Here is a 5,515-nt window from a genome sequence, read left to right as displayed (position 1 = left end):
GTCAGATGTCCATGGCGGACCGGTTCACGATGGTTCACCCTTCAGGGGAAACTAGGTTGAAGAAGCTTGATCAGGAGGACTACGGTTCAGGGGTGGTCGACCCCGCTTGCCACCGAGCGACTTACTCGAGATGGGATTAGTGTAGGAGTAGAGTCTTAGCTCTGACCGTCATTGTTTCTTTGGGGACAGGGTAGTTTCCCGCCTATAGCTTTTTGTGTGGTTCCTCTACGGGGATCACAGAGAGTTGGTTGGGCTAAGAGGTCTTGCTCTAGGCCATCTGGGCTAACTCATTCTCATTTTGAGGGATAGTGTTGCGGACACTTGACTTTTCTTTTGGTTTGTACTTTTGCCTACGGGCGTTACTCTTTTTCTGTCACCCGTCACTGGAGGTTACTCGTGACGTGGTAGTGTTTAGCGAGGCATGTATATAGTTGTATAGTAGTTCCTTTTATCTTTTGTTGGGGAGTTTTATTGCTTTCTGTCTTTAGTTATATTGTCGAAAAAAATAATTCACGTTTTTTCCGCTTAAAGTATTTTCTTTTGGTTACTAAAGTGACGCCACCGAAATCGGGGTGTTACACAAGGGATGAACGTTTACCACCGGTCAAGTGAGTAAATAGAAGGGTCAGTTACCAAGAACTTAACCTCGAGAAACTGTAAGAGCATTAACTTTCAGAGAGAAAGTGAAGCCTATAAAAAGCGTTGGAGAGAAAGGTAAGCTTCACACGTCGAATAATTTTCAGTAAAAAAAAATGGCATCATACAACGTAGCACTAGAAGAGCTGAGGAAGAAGGCCTTTGAAGAGGACTTGTTCCTGAAATCAGGCATCCAGAGGGTGCAACTACCATCGCGGAGCTGACACGGACACTGCTGGAAGAGGACCTGCGTCCAGAGTTGGAGAGAGACCTGAAGGAATTTCTTGCCTTCGTGGAGGAGGTGCAAGAACTCAGCCGGCTTGAACTCAAGCTGCTGGAAGAGAAAGAGAGTTTGGAAGAGAAGCTCAAGACTTCAGAAGAGATTCTGGAGAGGGATGAGCTGAAGAACAGGCTCAGCAACATCCAGCATGTACTGGATCGTCTGGAGAAGGATAGGTCAGAGCAGCGCCAGGAGTGCAGAAGAATGAGGAGAGATCCTCCATTCTAGATTATATGATGGAAAGAAATATGATGTAAACACAAAACAATTATGAATAAAACGAGTTTAGCAAACATATGTGACATAAGTATATAGTTATGCATATATAATCACAAACGAACAAAAGAGAATAAATAAATAAAAAGAAACAGAGTTTAACAAAGGAAAACAAAGGTAACGAAAAAGAAGAAAAAGAAGAGATCCTAAAACTAAGGTTTGTCAGTGCGTCGCAGAAGTTCCATCATCATGTGCTTCATCTCAATCAGCATGGATTCATGAGTGTCAAGACGTTGTTCCATGATGTCGAGTCTGGATGAGCTTGTCTGAGTAGAACTGGAAGGAACATTCTGAGCAGCTTGGGATCTGGAATGGAAGCAGAAGCAGCAGGAGTAAACACAACTGGTGCAAGTGCTTGGCATCTAAGAGCTTCAGCCTCAGCTTCAAGTCGCTCTGCCTCAAGTCTGCTTGTTCAGCTTGAGCTGCTGCTTGACGTGCAGCTTCTTCTGCTTGTTCTTTCTTTCTCTTGGCTTCTTCAATAGCTTCAAGAAGCTTATTTCTCTGTTCTAGTTCATGAAGAGCCACCCTTCTAGCAAACCTTTGCTTGGCAGCCTCAATCCTCTGACTTCCCTCTGCATGCAGGAGCTGCATCATAATTGGAAACTGAGCCACTAGCCAAGTGCTCAGATAGTTCCACTCATCAGCCACATTTTCAGTATTCTCACTGAGATCAGTCTGACCGTGCACATTGCGGAGCCTCAAGGAGGCTTCATGATAGAAGATATTGATGCACTCAGAGAGATGTGGGTTGAAGGTGAGTATAGGGAATTATGGAGAGGTTGGGTGCAGGAGAGGCTGGGTGATTGCTGCTATGAGCTTCAGAGGCACCTTGTGGAGAACCAATGTTAATCATGGGAGCATTGGGTTCAGAGGTTCCACGGTGAGGGTCTGAAGTTTCAACCAGAGGGTGAGGTGATCTAACCGAGGATTGGTTAGACACTGATTGTTCGGTTCAGGGTCTGGTTGAATGGGCTCTTGTTGGTCAGGACAGGGTGAGCTTGTTGAACTAAGGGGTCTGCCTCTTGGATAGGATTGGCCAAGATAGGTTCATCTGGGTCAACTAGACGTTCAGGTCTAGGGCCAGGATATCTCCTAGGGCTTGGACAGGTAAGGTAATACTCTTCCAAGGTAGACACCTTTTCTTTTCTAACCTCCATGAATTTTCTAATAGATTCAGAGTTATTGGAGGGAGAAGAATCAGCAACATTGGTTGGAAAGGATACAGGTGTAAAGGCGGTTGAAGAGTCTGTATCCGTGGTTCTGACAGCAGGACGTTCTGATGCTCTGAGAACAGAGTGATCAGACGTTCTGGGTTGTGGTTCTGTTTGGTTTGGCTCGGGTTGGTCATGGATGATGGGTTCAGAAGATAATGGGTCGTATGGAATGGTAATGAGAGAGGTTGGATCTTCTGACCTAGAGGGTTAGTTCTGAAGCAAATTCCAGAGAGGTGCTTCAGTAGGGGAAGGTTGAAAGAAGGAAGATCTTGGGGAATGTGGTGGAGTGGTGGTTTGTGCGGCTGGCTGGGATTCAGGAATAGGAGTGAAGGGATTTGAGGAGTGTTGAAGCAAGGCAGAAATGGGAAGTGCATCAAATAAATTCAAATCATCATCAGAAGCAAGTGCAGGCTTACTTGAATGTGCTGATGATCGAGTCACTCTGGCAGGAGGTTCAGTCCTTCTGACCACTGCAGCAGCTGGTTCCACCCGAGTAGGCTTCACCACGATTCTGACCTTCTTCTGCTTCTTCTTTGGAGGACCATCCTCACTATCACTATCATCACCATCATCAGGCTTTCTCTTTGTCTTCTTGACCAGAGGGACATCAGATTCTTCAGAGGATTCTTCCAGAACCATCTTCCTCTAAGCTTTCTTCTTGGGAGGAGAAGGAAACTCTGGAGCTGGCGGCAGTCTGCTGAAGAAATCATCAAGATCAATCTCGAATCCTTGAGCCCTGAGGTCTTCAACATAGCATCTGATGGCTTCAGGATTGTCTGCTTGAGTCCACAGTGGGTAGTCATTCAGAGGCATCCGTCTGCTTCTGATCTCAGAGGATATGTCTTCACGAGCAGGAGCAATCTTCTTCTGGACCAAACCCATCTTCTTCAGAGAGTTTGCAGTGAAGACATCACTGACAATTGTGCTCAAATCCTCTACACATCCAGCATTAACCAGATCTTGCACCAGGTTGCTTTCAATGAGAAAGTCTGAGAGCAGCCTCCCAAAAGGGATATATTCGATCGCAGACTTGATGGAGGCGGTGGTGCGAGACTTCCGGATGCATTCCTTCAAGTAGGAGAACAGGAAGTAGGGAAGGCAGATCTTCCCTGATCTTGGATGAAGAACAACATCACCTTCTGGTTGAAGTTGATGTAGTCTGGAGAACTGCCCTTCGGTCTTTGGTTTATGCAGTTGAGTAGGATCTTGTGCCAGATCCTGAGTTTGGGGTGAAGGTCCATCACCTTGTAACTCGTCTTGCCCGGTTTGAAGGTGGTGTACAGGGCCTGGTTGATTTTGTCTTTGGTGCTGGGTTTCAGCTTCGACTCAGTGAATTGGAACCGATACCCATAAGCAGTGTCTGCACCTAGCAGATTCACGAATGACTTCTCCGTGATGATGATCTTCCTGCCAAGAATATGAGATACCACTTGAGTATCATCGCAGTCGGCGTGCTTCCAGAATTCCTTGACCAACTTCTCATACACCGGTCCTCGAAGTCGGTTGAAGTAGTTTCCCCAACCTTGAGCTTGGACTTCAGGACGAAGATCAAACCCATTTGCAGCCAGGTTGTCGAGGTCGAATCTCCATTCTGCCAGGACTTGGAGTTCCTCAGGAGCAAATACGCAGTGAACGGCACAGCCCCGTTCTGCAATTGGAACAATCTGCTCTTGAGCTTGAACTTGTTCTTGTGCCGGGTTCTCAGAGCCCCTTTGACCCGTTGCCAAACCAACTTCCATGTGAGGGAACTGAGGTGCATCTGCAGTAGATCTTCTGGTTTGTCTCACCATTTTGAAGAGGTTGAAGGTTTGAGGTAGAAGATGAAATTTGAAGGATGAAGAGAGATCGAGAGAGAAATCAAGAAAGAGGCGGTTTTGAAAAGCAGAGAGTGCGAGAGTGAAAACCGGAAGTGAACGAGAACGTGTGTGTATAGTGGGTTTTATCAAATAACCGTTGTTGATTCAAAAAGCACTTTAAGATCAACGGTTGAAAATTAAAGATAGATAGTAACAGTAAAATACACAATCACACACAGGAGATAAGCATATCTACACGCAATCATAACAGACTGTCACACGGGCACAAGGAATTATGCATCAGAAATTCTGACACACGTGTTTGTTGTCTCAGCTTCAGAGTCAGTACCAGTGGGCACACACACTCTGATTGAGTTACCTTCTGGACTAGACATCTTCTGATCAAGAAGTATCATAGTCAGAGGTTCTGATCCATCTTCACTCTGGACAAAAGTCCATGTTTAGATTTTTCAGAATAAAATTAAATCTATCCTCTGCTAAGGGCTTTGTAAAGATATCTGCCCATTGATGGTCAGTATCAACAAACTTCAGAAGAAGTACGCCCTTCTGTACATAATCTCTAATAAAGTGATACTTTACCTCAATGTGCTTGCCCTTGAATGCAAGATAGGATTCTTACTCAATGAGATTGCAGCAGTGTTATCACAATAGATTGGGATATTGCTCTCAAGGATTTGATAATCCTCCAGCTGATGTTTCATCCAGAGCATCTGAGTGCTGCATATTGCTGCTGAGATATATTTCTGCCTCTGCAGTTGATAGTGCAATGGTTGATTGCCTCTTGCTTGCCCATGAGACTAGATTGCTTCCCAGAAATTGACAATTTCCAGAAGTACTTTTTCTCTCTGTTCTATCTCCAGCATAATCAGCATCACAATAACCTGAAAGCTTATACTCTAATGTTTCTTATACATCAAGCCAAGGTTAGTGGTGTCTTTCAGATACCTTAGGATCCTCTTAACAGTAGTTAAGTGGGTTTCCCTTGGATCTGATTGGAAACGAGCACATAAGTGAACACTAAATATATGTCTGGCCTAGATGCAGTTAAGTATAGAAGTGAACCTATCATTCCACGATAGAGCTTCTGACATACTTTACCACTTTTATCTTCTTTCTCCAAAATGCATGTAGGATGCATTGGAGTCTTGGCCACTGTAGATTCGAGCATATTGATCTTCTTCAGAAGTTCTTTAGTGTACTTGCTCTGATGGATATATGTTCCTTCTGGTGTTTGATCAACTTGTATTCCCAGAAAGTACTTTAATTCTCCCATCATACTCATCTCAAATTCA

Source organism: Lotus japonicus, chromosome 3 (genome assembly GCF_012489685.1).
Source record: "Lotus japonicus ecotype B-129 chromosome 3, LjGifu_v1.2".
Taxonomy (NCBI): Eukaryota; Viridiplantae; Streptophyta; class Magnoliopsida; order Fabales; family Fabaceae; genus Lotus; species Lotus japonicus.
The sequence above is the reverse complement of the archived record's forward strand: the minus strand, read 5'-3'. Positions refer to the sequence as shown.